The sequence below is a fragment of the Musca autumnalis genome, unplaced genomic scaffold (genome assembly GCF_047663935.1).
Source record: "Musca autumnalis isolate F117 unplaced genomic scaffold, ASM4766393v1 scaffold_5, whole genome shotgun sequence".
NCBI classification, from domain to species: domain Eukaryota; kingdom Metazoa; phylum Arthropoda; class Insecta; order Diptera; family Muscidae; genus Musca; species Musca autumnalis.
This window is the reverse complement of record NW_027412088.1, coordinates 134657408-134681773: the sequence shown is the minus strand read 5'-3', so window position 1 is coordinate 134681773 and position 24366 is coordinate 134657408. Positions and strand designations below refer to the sequence as shown.

The window sequence follows — 24366 nt, the reverse complement described above, 5'->3', positions numbered from 1 at the left end:
TATTCCTACCCCCCACAGGTTTCGCCTAGGAGGCCCCTCAATGGGTCCATCCCATATATTAAGGAAGGCATTTCATAATCGGTCGATTTTGTTTAACTTTCTACAATCAAATGATTAGCTATCAGCACTTTCTAGTAGCCGACCCAATCCTCTAAATAGCTGCATACGCCAAATATTCCTACCCCCCACAGATTTCGCCTAGGAGGCCCCTCAATGGGTCCATCCCATATATGAAGGCATCTCATAATCGGTCGATTTTGTTTATCTTTCTACAATCAAATGATTAGCTATCAGCACTTTCTAGTAGCCGACCCAATCCTCTAAATAGCTGCATACGCCAAATATTCCTACCCCCCACAGATTTCGCCTAGGAGGCCCCTCAATGGGTCCATCCCATATATTAAGGAAGGCATTTCATAATCGGTCGATTTTGTTTAACTTTCTACAATCAAATGATTAGTTATCAGCACTTTCTGGTAGCCGACCCAATCCTCTAAATAGCTGCATACGCCAAATATTCCTACCCCCCACAGATTTCGCCTAGGAGGCCCCTCAATGGGTCCATCCCATATATTAAGGAAGGCATTTCATAATCGGTCGATTTTGTTTAACTTTCTACAATCAAATGATTAGCTATCAGCACTTTCTAGTAGCCGACCCAATCCTCTAAATAGCTGCATACGCCAAATATTCCTACCCCCCACAGATTTCGCCTAGGAGGCCCCTCAATGGGTCCATCCCATATATGAAGGCATCTCATAATCGGTCGATTTTGTTTATCTTTCTACAATCAAATGATTAGCTATCAGCACTTTCTAGTAGCCGACCCAATCCTCTAAATAGCTGCATACGCCAAATATTCCTACCCCCCACAGATTTCGCCTAGGAGGCCCCTCAATGGGTCCATCCCATATATGAAGGAAGGCATTTTATAATCGGTCGATTTTGTTTAATTTTCTACAATCAAATGATTCGTTATCAGCACTTTCTGGTAGCCGACCCAATCCTCTAAATAGCTGCATACGCCAAATATTCCTACCCCCCACAGATTTCGCCTAGGAGGCCCCTCAATGGGTCCATCCCATATATGAAGGAAAGCATTTCATAATCGGTCGATTTTGTTTAACTTTCTACAATCAAATGATTAGTTGTCAGCACTTTCTGGTAGCCAACCTAATGCTCTAAATAGCTGCATACGCCAAATATTCCTACCCCCCACAGATTTCGCCTAGGAGGCCCCTCAATGGGTCCATCCCATATATGAAGGAAGGCATTTCGTAATCGGTCGAATTTGTTTAACTTTCTACAATCAAATGATTAGTTATCAGCACTTTCTGGTAGCCAAACTAATGCTCTAAATAGCTGCATACGCCAAATATTCCTACCCCCCACAGATTTCGCCTAGGAGGCCCCTCAATGGGTCCATCCCATATATGAAGGCATTTCGTAATCGGTCGATTTTGTTTAACTTTCTACAATCAAATGATTAGTTATCAGAACTTTCTGGTAGCCGACTCAATCCTCTAAATAGCTGCTCACGCCAAATATTCCTACCCCCCACAGATTTCGGCTAGGAGGCCCCTCAATGGGTCCATCCCATATATTAAGGAAGGCATTTCATAATCGGTCGATTTTGTTTAACTTTCTACAATCAAATGATTAGTTATCAGCACTTTCTGGTGGCCAACCTAATGCTCTAAATAGCTGCATACGCCAAATATTCCTACCCCCCACAGATTTCGCCTAGGAGGCCCCTCAATGGGTCCATCCCATATATGAAGGCATTTCATAATCGGTCGATTTTGTTTAAGTTTCTACAATCAAATGATTAGTTATCAGCACTTTCTGGTAGCCGACCCAATCCTCTAAATAGCTGCATACGCCAAATATTCCTACCCCCCACAGATTTCGCCTAGGAGGCCCCTCAATGGGTCCATCCCATATATGAAGGCATTTCATAATCGGTCGATTTTGTTTAAGTTTCTACAATCAAATGATTAGTTATCAGCACTTTCTGGTAGCCAACCTAATGCTCTAAATAGCTGCATACGCCAAATATTCCTACCCCCCACAGATTTCGCCTAGGAGGCCTCTCAATGGGTCCATCCAATATATGAAGATATTTGGTCATAGGTCGATATTTCAAAATTTTCACAATTAAGCAATATGAACCAGTTTCATTTGAGGAAAGTGTACAAATTCAGCTGTCCAACGCTACTTTTCGTGTTTGCACATCTTTTCTAGATCCTGAGCAATATTCTGAAACATATACGTATACTTCAAAAACGATTTTGACAAAATCTATAATCCTCAAAAACGATTTTGTCAAAATCGTTTTTAGCAAGTTGTTCTCAAACTGTAATAAAATGTGTGAGAATGTGTCTTGGCTAAGTGTGTTTGTGGTAGTGGTGGTGGTTTTTCAAAATCGATTTTATCTTCACACCCATAAACAAACGCTGCGTTAGAGCAAGCAGCACAAATTTCCACACAAAACAAACAATGATTCAGAGAGCTACTCTCGCTCAATAACTCACCTCGTTCAGTAGCACATCTCGGTCATATCTTTCTTTTGCATCATTCGTTCATCTGGTTCTTTCATGTCAAAACCACCACCACTACGTTCAGAAACAAAACCACCCCCATTAGCACACAATGTGTCATTCGTGAACGAACATTTTCAAAAGAACGATTCGGTGAAAAGAGCGACAGAGTCATATGCAGCAGAGAACGAACGGCTTCAAAAGAAAATAATACAGTCAAATGTATTGTTGAACGAAAAAGAGCCAACGAACGAAGTAAACGACCCGGATCTTTTTGGTGAACGGAATGAAAAAGATCGATCCGCTCAATGAACGAGATTGCCCAACACTAGGTACAACCTGTATCGGGAAATGTCTACACGGGATTAAGCTAAACCTAATTCTGTAAAAGTATTATTGCCGAAATATGTAAGAGTGTGTGGAGGAAATATCTTTTAGTTACGGACCTTTTTATGTAAAGAGCGATATTATACATCATGTAGGCTCATGTAGGCAACTATACGTATTTCATTTTTGGATATAGGCAGGGTACCCTACACCACTTTCTGTATATCTAAAATTAGATCATATAATCGATTATTCTTTGATAATTTTCATACATATCTAATTAACTAAAATTTTTATTTTTAGGTATGTCTTCCATTATTTGAATGCGATGTGGGTAAGCATGTTAACAGAATGTGTGAACTTTTTATTTAAAATATTCAATATTCACATTTTAATACAAAGTTGAAATAATTACCAGTAAAAAAATGCAGAAAAAATCTATTAGCTTCTGAAAATTAGATTCCATCATGCTGTGACATAATTTCCTGACAAAGATATGAATAGCCAGAGTCAATCTGCATCCTATTCTTGTAGTTAACAAGTCTGCTCATTTTGATCACCCTCTAGTATTTTAACCCTCAAATATCATTTCCAATAATTTCGAACAATCTGTTGTGGAATGATTCATATATTTGAAAATTTAAACTATTTTATTAGGATTTTAATCAAAATAAACTTTTCAAAATAACGATGTAATTTAAAATTACAGAACTTGATTAAATTGTTGTAAGCCAATAAACGTATGTATAAATCATTCAGATATAAAATCATTTTGAGCTATGCAAAAAAAGAAACAGAAAAACAATTTTCAGTTTTTCTGAGTGACAAATAAGTTTGACTTTTTCCAGAGTATAAAATATTCATTAGGGTTATGACTTTTTTACAACCTCATATCCCTGTATCATAGCGTGATGAGTTTTGCCATAAGATTACATAAAATCATAATTATAAGGTGATTCGGTGAAAAAACCTCACGCACAAAATGATTTTAAAATTTGAATTTATCAAAATTATGGACAATTTTTTGAAGTCACTGTAAGCAGATATACAATTGAAAATAAACTTTAGAGTCACATGAGATAACTAAACTGACATAACATTTATTTCTGACTAATTTTCTTCAATTCTGAGAATCGAAAAAATATGGTAAACGCTTTTATTTAAAGATATAATTTTTTAACAAAAAACAAAAAAAAAATAAAATTTTTCAAAGTGGTTTATGCATGACCTTTTTCAATATTTGAATGAAATAAACATTATTATAATTATTAGTAGGCTTATATTTATTCATTCGTGCAAAAAAAAATAATTTTTGAAAAAATTTTTTTTTTCATTTCATACATTTTTTTCCAAAAATTATATTTTTAAAATCGATTTCTGCGTGAACTTTTTTTATATTTCAATGGAATAAACGATAGCGTTGTGATTATTAGGCAAAAGTTCATTCATCCCTGCTACAGGAAATCATTTTTGAGAAAAAATTTCAAAAAGTCATAACCCTAATATTCATATGGTCTTAATATTCAGAGATAAGCATGTTGCTGCAAGTTGTGTAAATGTAAAAAAGTTGTTGGTTGGCTGCATGAGTTCAAAGACAAGACAAATAACAGATGAAAACTTTAAATCAAGAATAAAAAAACAATAAAATTAAGTAGATTTGTCAGTAGCTGTAGCAGCAGACAGACGAAAATATAAAAATACTATACAACAAATAAAGAAGAAGAAGATGCATTGAACACCGTAAAGCCCACATTTGTCTGCTTGTCCGTCGTATGCCTGTGGGAAAACAAAGAGAAATTATGACCATACTGAGATGTTGATAATGAAGGAAAAAAGATCGGTCGACTACGATAATAAATGACTTTGTGGACAGTGATTGATATCAATTTAGCAAGCACGCACGCAGGCACGAGTTGTCAGACAAATTCGTAAGAATCATAACTGAGATGAAAGCAGATAAAAAGCTGCAACAGCAGTCGACGAGTAATGACCAAACTGCGAAATAGTAAAACATAATAATTGACAACAGCTACAACAACAAAATGAATGACATTAAATACGTGCAGACATATCTGATAATGTGAAGTTGATAAAAGCAGACAGAAACTTTAGTCCGTCAAGAAAGCGTAACATAAAAAAGACGTGATATCAAGATAAGAATATTGCACTTAATGACCATATTTGCAGTAATTATATTTAAAAATACATAATTTAAAATAAACCTAAGAAATATAACTTAGCACTTGTCAACAATAATTACACACCTGTTGTGCTAGTCAGTTACCGACAATCGTCGGTAAATAAAATTTGTTTATATGTCCATAAATTTTTGTTATACCCACCCACTCAAAACCTCCCACGGTTTTGACTACAAGTTTGTAAGACATCGAAATAATGGTCTGACAGGTGCTTACACCTGGGAAGTTTCTGTGGATTCTGGCACTAGATTGTTCATAGACGAGAAAAATAAAAAAATCGCTGCAGGGATTTTTTAATAAATCGAGGTCAAAGGTCACATTTTTAGGCGGTTCTAGGTTTTTTTGCTTGAAAACGACAAATCCTATCGAAATGAGACTAAAGAAAATGTTGTAGCTATATAATAGTCTAGAGTTGTGCCAAAGGAACTATATGGAACTATCTCGTTCACTTCGCAGTTCCAATGGCCCACCTTTTTTCTTTGAACAAACTGCGTATACTTATTATCACACGTTATATTTAATGATGTTACTCATACGCTTTGGAACTAGTACCAGGAACTAGGAACTAGATGACCCAACTCTATAATAGTCATTTATGATTTTTTATGTCTGGCCTGAAAATTAAACCAGACAATTAGTGAGTAATTCACACTTTAGCATACTCGTATTTCAGTTTTTTCAAAATCGTATCTTCCATATCCTTCTCCAGCAGCTTGTTTCGTTCTCTGAAACATCGTTCGGTATTGAGTTTTTTGTAGAGATCGGCCTTTATTTAACTGAGGACCGCGTTTCAGTTAAAGCCATCTTTTAAAGCCGTATGAGCTTGCCAGGGATATCAAATTTTGTCATGACTTGAAACACTTGGACGTATACCTTTCAAATGCAGACTTTTAATCGACATAAAGATGAGATGTGGATTTGCAATTATTTCATTGAACATAGAACGTGTTGGACAACTAATACAATCAACGAGTACTTTCTATCTATCACATTATGCTATAACAAGGCCCTAAATAAATATATCTTCAGTTGTACGCATATAAGACTGGGGTTGATGAATTTAGCTTTTATATGGATTGTCGACCACCGGAGAGAATCTGGAGACGACATGTTTTATCATCCGTCTAACTACAAGGCCACCACAGTGAAACTAATGTGTTGTTTCTTATCTTCTATAATACAGTGTGTCATTTTTATGTGTTTTTCTGTCACATTTATCGGTCTTGTACTTTGCAAGTACATAAAGAGTACCTTAATAGAGCCCGGACATTCCAAGCACAGATCATGGTCGTCAGCATTATGTGTTGTTTTTTTCTTACATAGTAGAGTGGGTTTCTAACTCAATGCCTAAGACCATGAATTTTATCGTTATCATCGGTGAACGTAGTATTGGATGTTCCGGGAGATAAAAAGCAAACCCAAAAATCATACCCACTTAGATTTATACCGCGGTTCTCCATCCAGACCCGCTAAATTGTACGCGACTTCTTATTTTGTTCATAGCTATGCAATATATCTACTGGCCATTCCATACTTATAATAATGTCGACAACACCGGTAGGTCGCAGCTCTGCTTTCCTGAAGGCCATATTTTAATTTATTGAGTATTGCGTGATTCTTTTTTAGCAACAACAATGAACTAGTAAAATTTTCTCATCGATTAGACAATTATTGCGGCCTTTATAGCAAGTTCTTGTAAATTTTCCTTTGGTCACCATAGTTATGGGCCCTGAAATGTCTCAATATTTACGGTCATTTCATCATACACCTCTCGCACTAATATTTTTGTCTTTGTTGTCTTTTTTCAAGCGTAAGATTTTTATTCTCCATACTTCTCTCGATAATGACCCGAATGTTCCCGAAAACACTACCCAATAGGTGTTCGCGCAATAAAAGAAGGCTTATGTTTTTATACCCTCGAAAAAATAGAAAAAAAATTGGCATTCGTAATATTTTGTCTAAACTTAGTTTAAATTCCATATCGGTCTACCCCTTCGTGTACATCCCCCACAAAGGTTCAACATTTTTCTTTAACATTTTGCGAAAGATTACTCTCGAAGGTAGCAAACGATTTAATCCAAACATTGCACATCGTATTATTCCTTTCGGGTTCGTATATGGACTATATATATAGGTCCACTCCTTAGCGTACCTCCAACACAAAATTCGGAACAAGTGAAATTAAAGAGCTCCTGTCGGATAGTTTTTAAATTTCTTTCATCTAGTTGTCCTTGCGGTCCCCTCTACGTCGGTACGATTTTTTCGTGGCAAGTCCATACTTCCTGAGATAAACCCTAAAATCCCCAAGAAACCCTGACGGCACCAAACAAGTTCGCAAGATAACTCGCGCAGGGAGTTTCTAAGTCCAAATTTTGCACATCGTATTATTGCATGCAATCATATATCAGGTTGGAATATTGACTATATCTGTGTCTTTCGGGTACCTCCCACACAAAATTTGAGAAAAGTGCATTCTCGCATCTATTTGAACTTTTTTGCAGAAGGTTGTCCATTACAACTGTTCAATTTTTTCCGGTGTAAGTCCATACTTTCTGTCCACAGCTCCAAAACCCCTGTCGGCACATACTAAAATGGGTAGTGCGCAAGACCACTCTTAAGCTTTTTCAAATATTTCTTCCAAACTTAGTTTAAGGTAATTTCATATTTCGAGTACTCTAGTTATCAAAAGTTAGCTTATAAAAAATTGTGGGAATATGCAGCACCCTGACCCTCAGAACAGCCGACTGAATATTTCTTATTTGTTTTTTCTTTACTTTACACTGTGCTGATTGGATCTATCTGTGGAATAATTAGACCCACTGTTTATGATACCTACCCTACACAACTCCTATTATAATTTTTGAGGGTATTTAGCTGTCGGCAAAGTCGACTGATTTTTATTTTTTTTTTAATTGGCCTAATGTCCGCTAACATATTATGGCATCATCTAACCGGTCCACTGTGGGTGAAATCCAAATCTAGCGGGGAAAAATTAATAACTTTTTAACTAGTTAAGATAGACTATTGAAATTTTGATCATGGGGGTTATCATGAATGAAATTTCCCCGTGAGTTTTGTTTTTCCGCCGTTGCAACTTAAGGGAGAAGGTGAAAAAATTCACGGGGAATTGCCGTTCATGATAACCCCTCATATGTTTTTTATGACCGTAGGCCCCATGTTGTGGAATATGGTCTATATTGGCCCACATTTTGGTGTAGAACCGCCCGATTTTCGGCGTTTTGAATAACTTTGCTAAATTTTCTGGCCGAATCAACTGTATTTTGAAATTTCGGATTCCCTGAGGTCAAAAAACTTCTCCACAAAAATTGGGGACATAGATCCACGTTTTGGTTTAGCCTCCATATATAGGTATTGTCCGATTTTACTTATTTTAAAGTTTTTAAAAAAATTTTCTGACCGACTTAGCTGTATTTTGGCATTTAGGGTAACCAGTGGCCAAAAAAACTTCTACCAAAAAAAGTGGAGGCATAGCTTCACGTTTTGGTATAGGTTCCATGTAATGATATCCAAACTAAACGACTTTTTTACTTCAAAATAAAATGGCGATAAAATGAAGAGTTGCAAATAGTAGCAGTCGGAATTTTCGGAGTAATTACCTCGGAGTATGTATTTTAAGAAAAACAATATTCGGAAGTGATCCCCGGTTATCCCCGGTTAGTTGTACTTTATATAAGATACTTAAAGTCGAAAAGTTTTGTCTTAATAATTAAAGATTATTCTTTTGAATATTTACAACAGTAAATAATTAGGCAATCACTTTCTTTTTAAAGCAGCACATCCAAACTGTTGGAAAAAATTCAATTATGCACTCTTTACTTTAATTTTTCCACACAATTTTTGACGATCAGAACAAATACCAAAAAAGTCGATTTAGCAATCACGAATAAAAACTCCCAATGTATGTACCGCTATAACAGCCAACTACAATAAAATAAAAATTTGTTTATTGTTTTCGGGTGCTGCAAGATGTTTAGAACAGGACGCCATTAATTATTTCCATTTAACATAAGGTCAGTTTTCGGACTTTTGCTCCGCTAGATTTGAATTTCGCCCACAGTGCGGTCTAACTTTTGATTTCTTCGAAAACCGGTTTATATTATTCCTACAACAATTTTATTAGTCGATAATCAAAAATCATAATTCGCTGAGAGACTGTGGCAATTTTTGAGTTTTTTTATATACTCAGCAAAGGAATTTTCCTCGCCTCCAAGCTTTGAACTCCCTTTTATTGCACAGTGTAATTTCTGATATTATATCAATTTTAATACACAAGAAGCAAGTTTCCAGTGATAATTGTTTCTTCAATTAATTTGTTCTGACTAGAATTAATTATAATTATTCTGAAGAGTGCAAAACATAATTGTGCATTGTTTCTGAGAAATAAAAAGAGAAACTTATCCAAGTTAAAAAATTCAAACATCCTAACAGCACCAACGAAAGCACTGATATTATTTGCAAAATGTGGCTATATTTCATTTGTTAAAGTTGTATCAATACAGTTCAGGGATGCGCTTTTTTGCAAAGACAGTATACTCAGGATCCCACTGAGTTGTCTTTGCATTTGCTTTTCTCCGATAAACATCATTTGGTGGTTGCTTTTTTTACTCATACATTCACACATGTTTTTGTTTTGATTGTATTCCCAGCAAAATTTGAAGGAAGGGGTTCCATACGATGACGTGATTTCATGGCATCTTTTGCATTGGTTCAAGCGAAGTCGTGAAAGATCCGATATTTTCATTAGCATTTGAATCAATTCAAAGGAAGTCGTCAAAGATCCGATCTTTTTATCAGCATTTGAATTCATGCAAAGGAAATCGTGAAAGATCCGATCTTTTCATCAGCATTTGAACCCATTCCATCGATCCAATAGAGATGAATTTTGAGTTTTTATTTATACACATTTTTCTAAATATATAAGATTAATTATTTACAATAGGATAGAGGTTGTCTGAGACTCGAAATCGCAATCAACGTTGTTAAAACTCTCGTCGCAATGGTAATATCATTGCAAAGGGTTGCTGAAAATGACATGCCAAAGCATTGGTGTAAATGACATGCTTTGGATCCAAAAATGAATAGCATCTTTTGGGGTCCACGCTCATATAAAATTCATCGATGAAAATGCTAAAAAGATGACATGCCAGATCACTTGCACCCATGATTGAATGGCATCGAACATTTTACTGGGATTTAGTTGGTCTCCACTGATCTAGTTCAGTATGTAGCTCCATTCGATCGCATCCTTTGTATAAAAAAATACATATGGGTGATCTTATACGGACAGTGAACTAGATTGCCATACTCTAGCATTTGCAGTGTAAGCTGAGGATTCTGTCGAGAAAGCAACTGTTAGTTTCTAGTGTTTGTGATAAAGTTAACTTATGCGTATGGGTTACGTATACGCTTTGTTTTGATATCAATTACACGTCACATTGTACGCTTCCTGAAACATGTTTCACGTAAAGCACTATAATGTCACTAATACGACCATTCAATTAAAAAAATCTAGTTTATTACACTAAGGGGGGAAGTGTATGTACATTAGAGTGACCCAAATATTTTTTTCCATTTGATCCAAAAATTTACTTAAAAAACTGCCTAGGTTATACTACCTCCTAAAACAATGAAATACGGAGTTTTTAGTATTTATTTCAAAAGGTTCCGGCTAAATCTTTATACTCAGTTTAATTTGTTCTATATGTGAAAATAAATCAGAACCAAAAATCATTCATCCTAATTTCGCCTACTTACTCGCTCGTAATAATTTAATAATTAAGGGGCTACGTTATCTATTGGCCCTTCAAGCAGAAACATTACTTATCGAATCAATTGATAACACAAATTTGAAAACAATTTTTTTTCGGTGCGAATGAAAAAACTCTGCAATGAGTTTTGTTTCTCCCAGTATGTGCTTCAAAATATTAGGACAAGTGTACTTGTCAAATTTTATCCATATTGGATTATCGGAGTTGATCGATGAAAAAATGCTGCGCTGTGTAAAAAAATGTTTTATAAGCTATTACTAACACTGGCAACTGTGAAATGAAGCGAATATAAATCCATTCATGTATTCATTCATTCAAAGTTTTATCTCTATTGTGGCACTCGAAATGTTGCAGCAGAACATTCCTTGCTTGGTTGGTTGGTTGATGCACCCGGAAGCCAAAAAGCATGTTTAACTCCGTTGCTAATGCAAGTATGCACTCATACAAATACACAGGCAAACATCTACGCCTATCCTCACACACACGCCCAAATATGTAAATAATGGTCTACGCCCAAACATAGGTTAGTAGTTGGCATTATGTTGAAGTGACACGCATACCGTTAGGGCCCATTGAGTTGTATGTGTCTGAATGCTGCGACTAGGTTTCCATGTGTTTTATTTTTTAATATAAAGTATTTGTTGTTTTTCGCTGTGTTTGTGTCGTTGGTGCAACGCTCTTTATGCGATAGATAAACAATGTTATTAGTGGAGTAATTTCTATGCAGAATGGTTGAAAACAAGGAATGAAGGAAAGATGTGAAGATGAGTTGCACAGAATGGTTTATAAATAAGAAAGAAAAGAAAAAAAACTTTAGCATAACTTGGGTTTGCAGCATTAAAGTATTGCCAACAGCTGTATTATGTCACCTTCTTGTAGTCATTTTATGACATTGGTTTTAATGCCCTTTTTGTGTACGGTACGGTATTTGTAGTACTTGTCTATATTTCAAATTTGCATATTTATGAAAAAGAAAATATTTATGATTTTAATGTCGTCACATAAAACCTGTTGTTTTTCTCCGTTAAAACCAAAGTAATTTTACCATGTGACACAGAATACGAATTCAGGCCTTAGTCTTCTCTTGCTGTCAAATGTTTTATTTCTGAAAAATTCATTAAAAACGAAGAAAAAATCAAATTTCTTTCGCACATTTTAAATATTAGAGTACGTATTTCCGTAGATTTTTTATTAATTTGTAATTAAAACCAATTATTTTGAAAGCAATAGAAGATATCAGCTTGTTTTACTTCGGTCCTTTGTTTATTCTTTTGCTGTGTTACTTATAGTCCAGTCAAAATAGACGTGCATATAAGGGGGAAATAGCAAAAATTCCACAAAGCTGAATTTTGGTGGAGAGCTAGGGTTTGTCCTTAAAAGTAACGTCGTAAAAGTCTCCATAGATCCCTTTTGTGCAAACGAAATTATTTAGGGTCAAAGGTCGTTTTTTGGAGGCCTTATTCAGTTGTTTTATTTTTCTCAAAGGCCTAAGTAAGACCTATCAGAAATCGACTAAAGTAAAAGATATAGGCTTACAAATTGTCTACCAAAATTATCTTTATGACATTTCAATAGGAGTCGCAATGCTTGAGATATCGTGGTATATGTAAGTGCCAAATTATACATGTGAAGATTTAAGCCGCGTAAGATCATCGTGAGGCGGACCGGTTAAGACAACAACGCCATGTGTTAGGAATTTCCATAAGCTTTCAAACGATACCCAATCGGTTCAGTAGAACCGGTCTAACCACGGTTTTAAATCTAGCCTTTAGGGTCAAATAACTGGTGGTTTTCGTTGGCGTCATTCCCGATGGGCTTTGGATTACATATGTGGGTTAAATGGGCTATTTTTGCATAAAATGACTCGAGCATCGAATAACTCTACTAAACACGCTCCGATTTTGTTGGATTTATTTTTTTGTATAAAAGATAGGTATAATTTAGCTCTTCAAGTAAACATATATTTTTGTGAGGACAGATCCGGTTACTCAGGTTATTTTAGCCGTTTCATCTGAATAAGTGCGTATTTCTCTTATAAGTGCATATAAATTATGTGTTTTTTGAACCACTATTTCTCAAGAATGGTTCCTTCTGGCGAAAAATATACAGACCAAACTTGTAGAGAATTGTTCTGTCTACAATATTTGCTCTGGTCAAGTTTTGATTAGACCTACCGTTTTCAAAAAAAAAAAAAAATCCGAAAACCTAAAAAGTCTCTAGATTTTGATCTTTGACCCCGAATAACTGTTTTTGCACACATGGGATTGAAGGGGGCTTTTAGGTTATTCCTTCTAATGACAAACCCTATTTCTCCACCAAAAATCAGCTATGTAGGAATTTTTGCTATTTCAATGCCTATTTTGACTGGACTATATTACGCTTAGTTCATTCCACACAGAACGTTTGTATTGTAAGCCAAAGAAGGAGTTGAAATTCAACGTGATGTCAATGCCAGTGCATAAATGGCGCAGCTGGTTATTCATATGTAACTCAGACCAGTTTTTACACGGACAAGTATCGTTTGAAGCTTTCCTTGAATTAAGTATCCACAACAATCGGAAGTTAGGACCAAAGTCCTTACTTAATTATCTTGGCCTCCACAGAACATTTGTCATATAAGCCGAACTAAGAGAAAATTCCTCTCTAATTTCTGCATTATTTTTCCAATTTGGAATGTCGTGTTTTTCTATTTCGTTTTTCATTTGTTTACTACATCGAAACTTTGGCCTTCCAGTTCTGCGTTTACCGCCATGCGCCCGTATTAATAAGCCTTTTAGGCGGTTCATCATTGCTCATTTTTATTACAACGCCTTGCCAACGCAATCGCTGTAACTCGATACATTTAACCTTGCCGATGCTGTTTTATAGCCGGTACAGATCGTGGTTAATACGACGTCGATATTCACCGTCAACGTAGATCTTTCGAAGAATTTTTCTCTCGACACACCAAGCACTGCCTTAACCGCTTGCGCAAGTACCCAGTCTTTGGTACCATACATTAGAAGGGTAGTATCCGTGTTTTGTAAAGTGTTATTTTTGTTTGACGAGACGAGGCTTTGTTTTAAAACTGCTTACTCAAGACAAAGTAGCATATGTTGGCCAATACTATACTTCTAATTTCACAGCTGATGATGTTTCTTGTCTTTATTGCGGTTCCGTGGTGGGCCAAATCTTTAATTTACCCAAAATTGTCGGTGCAGTTGGTGCTAGTTCTGTGGACGCATTTCGCGTCGATACCATTAACCTGCACAATCTCTTTCGACTTTTTAAATGTATCACTTACTTCTTTTACTGATCGAACGATGATGTCAAAATCGTCAGCATAAGCAAATAACTTGTGGCTATTGCTGACATTTCTTTTAACTTTTGCATCTCACATAAGCTTTTGCAGCAGAATGTTGAATGGGTCACACGAAACCTCTTTTGGTACTAAAGTGTTCGAAAAGGTTATTTCCTGTTTTAAGATAGGGCCGGATATCAGTTAATGTCATTTGACAAAGCCTAATGAGCTTTGGGGGAATACCAAAATCTAACATGTCTTGAAATACCATTGAACGTAGGGCTTATGGTAAGTGTCGGTCTGCATCTCTTGAATCTTTTCTAGGATTTGCTGCAAGGTAAATATCAGATGAATGGTAGATTTACCTGGCTTATAGCCGCATTTATATGGTCCAATTATTTCATTGACCATAGCCTTTAGTCGTTCACATATCCGTGACACTATCTTATAAGCAATATGCCCCAATAGTTAGAGCACACAGACATATCTCTTTTCTTGTGAACGGGACACACGATGTCCAGCTTCCAATCGTCGGGTTCTTCCTGCCAGATGATGCATATGCATTCACCTTATCAGCGTGAACGGTTTTAAACAGCTCGGCAGGTAAGCCAACGGCTCCTGCTAACTTATTATTCCTTAATCGGTTTATTGCTGTATTACCTCATCTTGGCAGGGCGGTATGCATTAAATACCATCTTCTGAGATTGGATTTGTGATTCTCCGTCACCTTCGCTAGTATTGGATACCAACAGTTTGGAAAAATGATCTTTCCATTTCCTGAGCCTACTATCTGTATTTGTTACCAGTTAACCTTGCTCGTCTCTACAGAAGGATGTGCCTGTACCAAAGCCGGACTTCATTCTGGCCCCTGTACATCTTGATTTTTTCACACTCCCGTTTTTTCATTTCTCTCTTTTCCCTGTGGACGTTTTTATTCTCTCCTTTTCTCTCAATACCTCTCTCATGCGCTACGCGTTGCTACTGCATATTTCTCTTCGGTAGCAGCACGACACACCTGGTCATACCATGGGTTTCTTGGTGAAGATGCATGTATGGATTCTGCGGCTATTGTGTTAGATATGTTAGCGGAACGAGGAATGCTTGCATTAAGGCAATTATTCATGACTTTTTTTTCAAGAAAACTACCAAACTTTTTTGGTAGATTTTTTTTCATCTGAAAGTGCACATCTTAATCTAGTGTCTGAATTTTTGTTGACAAATTTTATGTGGTTTCGTGGCAAATGGCCGAACACGATACTCTTTTTTGTAAAAATGTTTTGCGGTACCAACTGTACCTACCAACTAAAGATCAAGTCCATCATCGATCGATTTCTTCACAAATATTACATTTTTTCTGAACTATTGGACCAAAAAAGTCAACATTTCAATTTTTGGCTTAAAAAATTGACGTTTTCTTGTCATAAAACGGGGGAAAAAATGTTTAAAAAAATCGATCTATGAAGGACTAGATGTTGATGTCCTTGAAAACCCTCAATATTGCATGCCAATCGGTTCATTAGTTTTCAAACTAGAGTTGGCGCCGATTTCAAAATGTTATTTCGAGAAAAACAAGTTTTTAGTTTCTATTTTGCATACCAAACACAAAAAGTTTTTCCCCTCCAAAGAACATATCTCAAACAATATTGTTCCAATCGACTTGAAAGTTTTACCACATATTCTATGCTATTTCTACTTTAAAATAATTTTATGATTTTCTGAAATTTACAAGTGAGGGTCGCCACTTAAGCAATTGGACCAATTGTGCAATTGTGGCTATTTGTTGTGATTGCAGCTTATCGATGTCCAACTCCCGTTATTGCTACCTCTAGGTCACGTACTTTTGCTGCAACAAGGTTGTGGCCAGATTCGATATTTGCTCTTCAAAACGATCGTACATCCAACACGCTCGATTAATGTCCTCTATCTATCACATAGGGATCAATTTTATTTGTTGTCTTCCGTCGTCATTCCGTTGTCATACATTTCACTGTGGAGACTGAATTTCCCGACTGTTGAGCAAATATATTCTCCTTCCAATTTAGGCATTAAAATCGCCTAAAATTAAAAATGCTCTTCCGTTTCTTCTAAGAACTCGTAAAATGTACCTTGGTCTGTTCGTCCTTATCTTCAGTGGGAGCATTAACGCAAATAAAGCTGATGTTGAAAAATTTAGCTTATGAATGAGACTTGCTACAATTTCATTCACCGGGGTGAAACTTGAGACCAGATGTTTTAAACTACTCTCTTCGAGTGTTATCGTGTACACCATTTTAGAGAACTTTTTTACTTTTTTAGGCGAACTAGCCAAAAAGAAGTGGGCTGATATGGCTCAAAATCAACTCCATATCGTCGGAAACGGATTTCTTCCAACTTGGTTATGAAACTATTATTTCGATAAGTCTTCAATACAATTTAATAATACCAGAAATTTTAAATCGTACAGAAAGATCATAAAATCTTAATCTCTATATACAGTGATATAACAACTTCAACCCGTTCATACCTATAAACTTTTTTACCCATAAATCACTGTGCTCCCCGCAGTTAAAATAAAGAAAACAAGCATAAACACTTCAGTATCGTGTACATTCTGCAGCTATGACATCGTCATTGTGTTCGCAATGCGTGTATCCCCCGTTAGTTGCTGCTACTCCAGACCCAGACTGGTAACAGGAATAATGTGAGGTTAAGAATGAAATAAAAACTTTAATTGTTTCAAGAATGGTAAATTCTTGTACACATGTATAGGTAGGGATATACATAGACACATCTGTGTATAATTATACAAGAAAAATAATTGTAAAACGTGTCTTAATACATATGTACATACCGACATGCATATTTATGTTGGTGTCTGCATGCCCTGTGAATAGTTGCAGATATTTTTTATAAAAGATTTCATTAGATATATGCTAAGCCACAGGCCTTTTTTACAAGCATGTCCATTGTCAGGATATTTATGTTTCAGTTTGCCTATGGCCTGGCTACAATTGTTCCCACCGATCACTGATTGTCTGCAATTCTTCAGTGATAAAGAACTAAGCCGAATACAAAGCGTCCTTTCTTGATTGTAATAATTCCACTAGACGGTTTCTTTGATATCAAGTGTTAGATAAATATATTTAAATTAACTCACCGGAAGTCTGATATAACGCTTAACTATCTTCTTTTTCCCTACATTATTATCCCTTTGTAGGAGAATGCAACAAAAAAGGGGAATCTGGAAAAGCTTTTAAACATTAATGAACGAATGCTGCATAACCTGCGGGCATTTTTATGCTGTTGCAAATGTGTTTATCCTGGATTTGTAATTATTTTATCAGCTGCAGATGTTGATATTAAGGATACTTTGTATTTATTTATTTATTCTTCGCTCATTCTCTCTTTCACCCTTTGGCCAACTGCATCACCACCACCACCACCGCTAACTCGTCAGTATGCAAATATTCAAAGTATTACAAATTGTACAATAAAAACCTCAAATGTTCGAAACGTATTGTGTGGAAAATGTTATTGTTAGAGAACAAGTTTCATTGAATGTTTCGAAATTTGTAATTAATTTTAATTGAAGTGAAGGACGGAATTGGTCATTTTGCTGTAATCATCATCAGGCAATGCTATGGAATAGCTGTAGTTGGCAGTTGAAGTTTAGTATTGGTGTCAAAAATGTGAATTTAGATGCAAGATACCAATCAACGGTCCTGATCGTCTTTAACATCACCTGTTTTATCTCAAGTGCATACTGACCTCCACATGGTGTCATCTGGGGAACTGCCTGTCCCGGGTTCATCCGAAAAGGGACGCCAGAGGCTTCTCTCATATCAATGAGTACATGCCGAATCATATTTTCTCAATGATATGGGGCCTACTTTTTACCGCCGAGTCCGACACCCTTTATAGAGAAGTTTTAAATGGCTGGAATATTAGAAATGTCACCTACATTACGTTGAGGGGTATTTCGCCGCCATTGATGTTTTCTGCCCGGCCTGGGAATCGAACCCGGGCATAAAGAGCGCAAGGCGGACGTGCTTACTTGGGCCAAGTTAGGAACACACCCCTATGAAAACATTCTACTATGATAAAATAGCTCTAAAGTTGACGACCGACAGTTTGACATACGACCATGTGTTGGGCTGTTTAAAGTGGCTTGATTGAGACACCTCCAAAGCAGGGTTTTTGAATACTTTTACAGCAACTTCTGGCTACGAAAATCGTTGACCACGTATTTTTTTCTTGATATGCTGTAACCAAATAAACTTATTGGATCCCCAGTCAGGGCTGTACGGCGGATGACCCATTAATTCCACGTTTTGTCCGGTCAAACAGGCGCTGCACACTGGTCGAAACCACTGATCTAGCGGCGCAAAAGTAAAAAAAAAATCGAACTATAAAATTGCGAAATATTTTCCATTGTATCGTTTACAGACACAGGCAAAGATTTTGTTTTTTTTCATGTTTGTTGTTGTAAATATTCACTCAGTTATTCACTATCAAATACAAGAGTTTTTGCTGCATCAGATTTTAAAAAATTGTTGCAAAAAAATTAACTTCATAAGTCGAAAAATTCAATTTTTTAGTGTTTTTATGGGTTGTACGCACTTGTTCCATAGATTGCATCAAAACGTGCACCTATGTCCATAATTTTTGGTGGAAATATTTTGTGACCACTAGGAACCCTAAGTACCAAATTACTGCTAATTTGCTACGAAATTGTGGCTTAAATCCTCAAAATACCGAAAATCGGAAGGTACCGTTATATAGGGGCCATACCAAAACATTAGCCGATATTGTTTATATTTGGCCAATTATTATCCACAGGTACAAGCTGAGTTTGTGCAAAATGTCAGTGACGTATCTCAATTCGTTTGCAAGTTATTAATTTCGCGCCTCTAGATCAGTGCTTTCGACCACCGTGCGTTGGTTTGAATCGATGTGTGAGAACTCACATTGTCATGATGCATAATGATTCGTCTTCTCTTGTTAATTTCTCATGAGTCTTCAGGCAAACAAATTGTAGTGTACCACTCAGAATTAACCGTCCTACATTTCTGAAGCCTTATAGTCGCCATACGGTCAGTTACAGTACATGAACAACTTTCGTTGAATTTTGCTCGCTTTCGAACGCCTAAACGGTCGATTCCTGTTTTGTTTCGGGTCTAAGTATAGATTCAAGATTCATTGTCTGTGACGATCTTATAAACGTTTGAAGCACAACGATCGTTTATACTCACTATTTCTTTGCACCAATGCACAAGATCCTCTTTTTGAGCGATTGTCTAATTTTTCTAGATCTTAAGAGAATAATCCATTTTCGTGGCCAGGTGTTCTTGCAATATCAAATGTCAGTTGGTGGAAGAAATGCCAAAGGATGCCTCTATATCACGGTATATAACATTGCGATCTTGCATTATCCGTTCACGCACGGCTTAAGTTTTTTTTCTGGCACAATGGCCGTGCCGTGGCTAGTGTCGGCCACGATTGAATTCATCAAACCAGTTTTTCATAGTGCTATAGGATGGCCCTTTATCAACATATAAAGATTTAATTTGATCGATGCAATCTTGCCGTGATTATCCACGTCGAAAATTGTTTTTCACAAGTAAATTCATTTTTTTTCTTGCAAAGTGATTTTTTCAAGTCACTGTAAACAACAGAACGCAAGGTCGTATGACAAACTGTCCTGAGTACGTATAGTCAACAATTGTCAAACTGTCCAAAAAAATTCAAATGGCGCCTGGCAACACGCGGTGGAAAAATTGATTTCTATCCCCTGAAGACTCTAGATCAAGCATGGTCACATTTGACACGGCGGTGCCGATGATTTTCGTCAATTTACACGCACACGACCCGAATGCACAGAAAGAGCGTACAAAAGAGAACAAATGTTTTGATTTGTTATTGTTTTATAGCTTGCGTGAATACAAACATACTAATACACTGTTAGAAGTTGCCAATATTTTGAATACATTCACATTTTCTCCGTTCTCTTTTTGGTCATGCCTGCTCTAGATACTAAATAACAGCAAAATTGGCAGTGAAATGTCTAAATACACAAAACATCTTATATGAGGACCCAGCAAAATTTGAAGACAGGGGTTCCATGCGATGACGTGATTTCATGGCATCTTTTGCATTGGTTCAAACGATGTCGTGACAGATCCGATATTTTCATCAACATTTGAACCCATTCAAAGGAAGTCGTGAAAGATCCGATCTTTTCATCAGTATTTGAACCCATTCCATCGATCCAATAGAGATGAATTTTGTGTTCTTACCCAGCAAAATTTGACGGAAGGGGTTCTTTGCGATGACGTGATTTCATGTCATCTTTTGCATTGGTTCAAAGGAAGTCGTGGAAGATCCGATCTTTTCATTAGGATTTGAACCAATGCAAAGGAAGTCGTGAAAGATCCGATCTTTTCATCAGCATTTGTACCCATTCCATCGATCCAATAGAGATGATGTTTGTGTTTTTATTTACACACCTGTTTATTTTCATTTTGGTATGTTCCAGTACTGCAAAAATCTACTAATTTTTACTATTTTTTCCGATAACATAAAGGAAAAATTGTTATCGTAGTAAAAATAAGTAGATTCTTGCAGTTTCTGGAACTGACCAAAGTTGTTAGAACTGTCGGTGATGTTGTCTTACATTTCCTGCATATCAAACAACTAAAACTTCTAAACAATTGGTATTATATGAATTCCCAACCTTCGAGCTAAAAATAGAATCGGACTGCACACATTGCTATTTTAAAAGTTCCCTTGTCTGTTCTAAATCTGACATAGAATGAAATCAATCAAATCTCGCTTCTTGGAATTTGAAAAAAAGTCCGAAACGAAAAGGAACAAGAATCTGAAAATAGAGAAGAAACTACTTTTGGAAAGAAACAATTAAAAATAAATTAATTAAGCATAAATGGTATTTTGCATAAAAAGTCTCTCCTCCCCGTTCGTTACATTTTGTTCTTAGAGATCCCTAAAGCAAGCCGGGTTGTAGATCCCTACATATTTCCGTCACTAAACAAAAGAGTATAAATTACCAAAATGTTGTTATAAAATAACAAAATTATAAAATAAAAGTAATTTACGAAATAAAAATACTTAAAGGAGTGCATTTGGAGTCCATGTTGAAATCTGAACTGGTGATGGGAAGATAATTGAAAAAACCTTTTGTAAGATGAAAGAATATCAGTTGCGGAGAACGGAGGAAGTAATCTTTTGCGTTGCAACGGTGGTGATTACATTGCAATTTTGGATGTAAACTTTTGAAAAACTAAACTGATAAATTAATTGTAGCTATTTCATGAATTCGTTTGAATTAATAAAGAGTTTTGTTTTTCATGAAAACCATATTTCAATACAGCATTTCCATTTTCCGAACAGTACATGAAAATTTCATGCCAAGGGGTTGGTGAAAGTGACATGCCAAAGCATTGGTTAAAATGACATGTCAAAGCATGGGTGAAAATGACGTGTCAAAGCATTGGTGAAAATGACATGTCAAATCATTGGTGGAAATGACATGCCAAAGCATTGGTGGAAATGACATGTCAACGCATTGGTTAAAATGACATGCTTAGGATCCAGAAAAGAACGTCATCTTTTGGGGTCCACGCTCATATAAAATTCATCGATGAAGATGCTAAAAAGATGACATGCTAGATCACTTGCACCCATGATTGAATGTCATCTTTGGCATCGAACATTTTGCTGGGTATTTATACAAATTTGCTGTATATATAAGATTAATTATTTAAAATAGGCTTTATGTTGTCGGAGACTCGAAACCACAACCAACGTTGTGAAAACTCTCGTCGTAATGATAATGACATTGCAAAGGGTTGGTGAAAATGACATGCCAAAGCATTGGTGGAAATGACATGCCAAAGCATTGGTGAAAATGGCAAGTCAAAGCATTGGTGTAAATGATATGCTTTGGATCCAAAAATGAATAGCATCTTTTGGGGTCCACGCTCATATAAAATTCATCGATGAAGATGCTAAAAAGATGACATGCCAGATCACTTGCACCCATGATTGAATGTCATCTTTGGCATCGAACATTTTGCTGGGGAGGTACCGTTATGAAGACGATATGCTGTAACGGTGAGCTATTTTTGTCATATTCAGTTAAGTAATACCTATACATATAAATAACATCTGTACCAAATTATAGCCGCTTACCGAAATTGGTTTAGGATTTATTCATTTTCCCCACTAGATTTGCATTTCGCCCATAGTGCTTCTGCCTGTCTGGCTGGCTGGGGCGCATGAAAACGCTCGAATGGATCAACCGAATCGGTCCAAAATTTGGTCATCGTAATATTTCATCCAAACTTAGATCATGTTCTATGTTGATTCTTCCGGTACCTCTTCCACAAAAGTTCAAAATTTTCACTAAATTGGTGCGCGCGATAATTGTCGAGTAGATCAACCGATTTGGTCCAATATTTGTTTCTCGTAATATTCCATCCAGACATAGATCAGGCTCTATTAAAGACTATATGGGTGTACACCATCCGGTACGCCCCACAAAAAAAATGTTATCGCATTGTTTTAATTTAATGTCTAAAATGACTGGTTATAAACACCTTCGGGTACCTTCCTCTCAAATATTCATAACGTTTTTGACATTTACACCGCACTCTATGTGGTCCTGTTTACAGCTGTGTAATGTTTCTCATGGACAAATCCATATTTCCCGACTGATGCTTTTTTATTTGTTCTATCTTGACCTCATTCTGGCTGGGCCATGTTCTGTAATTAGTTGCCGTCAACGCTAGTACTGAATACTAAGAAGTGTCTTCCCATAACCAGATTACCTTGCTCCGTTTCTCTCTTTTTCAAGCCAAAACGGTATTTATCCTGCTTTTTGTACCGATACCTCGACGTGTTTCTACTGATGGCAAATTAGTCCTTTATGTGCCTTTCTTCTCTTCTGTTGCAGAACAACACTTCTGGTCGTACCAGGGATTCCTTGATGGAGAACTTTGGTACGCATGAGGTCTACCGCTGATATGATGTATGCCATTGCCAATACAGAATCAACAGTTTTAAAATTAAGTTGTTTTATTATAAAATGACACTTTAATTAACCGTTTACTTTAATTAACCGTTTAAAGTGTCATTTTATAATAAAACAACTTAATTTCTTGCGTTGAAAAGTTTGAAAATCGAAGTCGATTTTTAAATATGGAGGAAAGTCGAATTTTCATGAGTGTCTTTCCTAATAAGGATGCTTCATATGAAACCTTTAGGAACAACGCACTTTTTATTCTCATTCTCATTGATATAGCACCCATTTTTTCGCCGAGTTTGAATGTCACGTCGATTATAATGAAGATGAAGATTGGATCCCAGAGAACTGTAAAATTTCCATTTCAAAGAAAAAGTGATGACATTCGTGATCACTCGCAAGTATGATTGTAATCATTGCACTGTGGTCCCATCCTGCGACAAAAATCGAAAGACCAATATCTCTAAACATATCATATTTTAATATTCCAGCAACGTTTTTGTAATTTATGACGGTACTTATAAAAGCAAAACAGAAGAAGTTGACATTTATGTATGATCTCTTCAAGACTTTAAAAACGTGAGTAGGGTTGTGACTTCTTATAAGGCAAATAACTAAAAATTTAAAAGATATATATATATATATTTTTTTTTTTTAAATGTAAGTTTTATCTAAAGGTATTTTAATTACTTTTACATAGAAGTGTGCACAAATTCCTCACATAAAATGTGCTGAAGATTAAATTTTTTAAATACTTTTTTGTGGATTTTTTTCCTCAAAATTGAAGTTGAGTTTTACCATGGCACAATTACGAAGGTAGTGGTATCACACCAGCTGTTCGAATATAAAAGTCAAATCCCTTTATAAAAAATATTTTTGTTGTAATTTCCCCAACAACATAAAGAAAATTTTGACATAACATATTCATATTACGATACCACTACCTGGGTAATTGTGCCATAAGTTTTACTAACTATGCCATTCTAGGCCACTCTCAATATTTTTTGGAAAATGTTCGAAATAATGTCAATTTTACAAAAATTGTAGTTCCAGCTACATATATTTGCATTTCCGTGTGTGATATCAAAAATACTGACGATGCCTCTGGTCGTTGTAGGGACTGCTGCAGTATTGTTGTGTTTTGTTGTTTTGTGTTGTAACTAGTTTGTGTTGCTTGTTTTGGGATTTTTCGTTTAAGATTTCCTGTCCACAA

The 24366-nt window shown here is 36.1% G+C and overlaps 1 protein-coding gene across 2 annotated transcripts in view; it reads left to right on the top strand.

Annotated features, from left to right (window-relative positions):
- The window catches only part of ttv (exostosin glycosyltransferase 1 ttv), a 415109-nt gene that overhangs the window by 317548 nt on the left and 73195 nt on the right, over positions 1 to 24366 (top strand). The window lies entirely within an intron of this gene.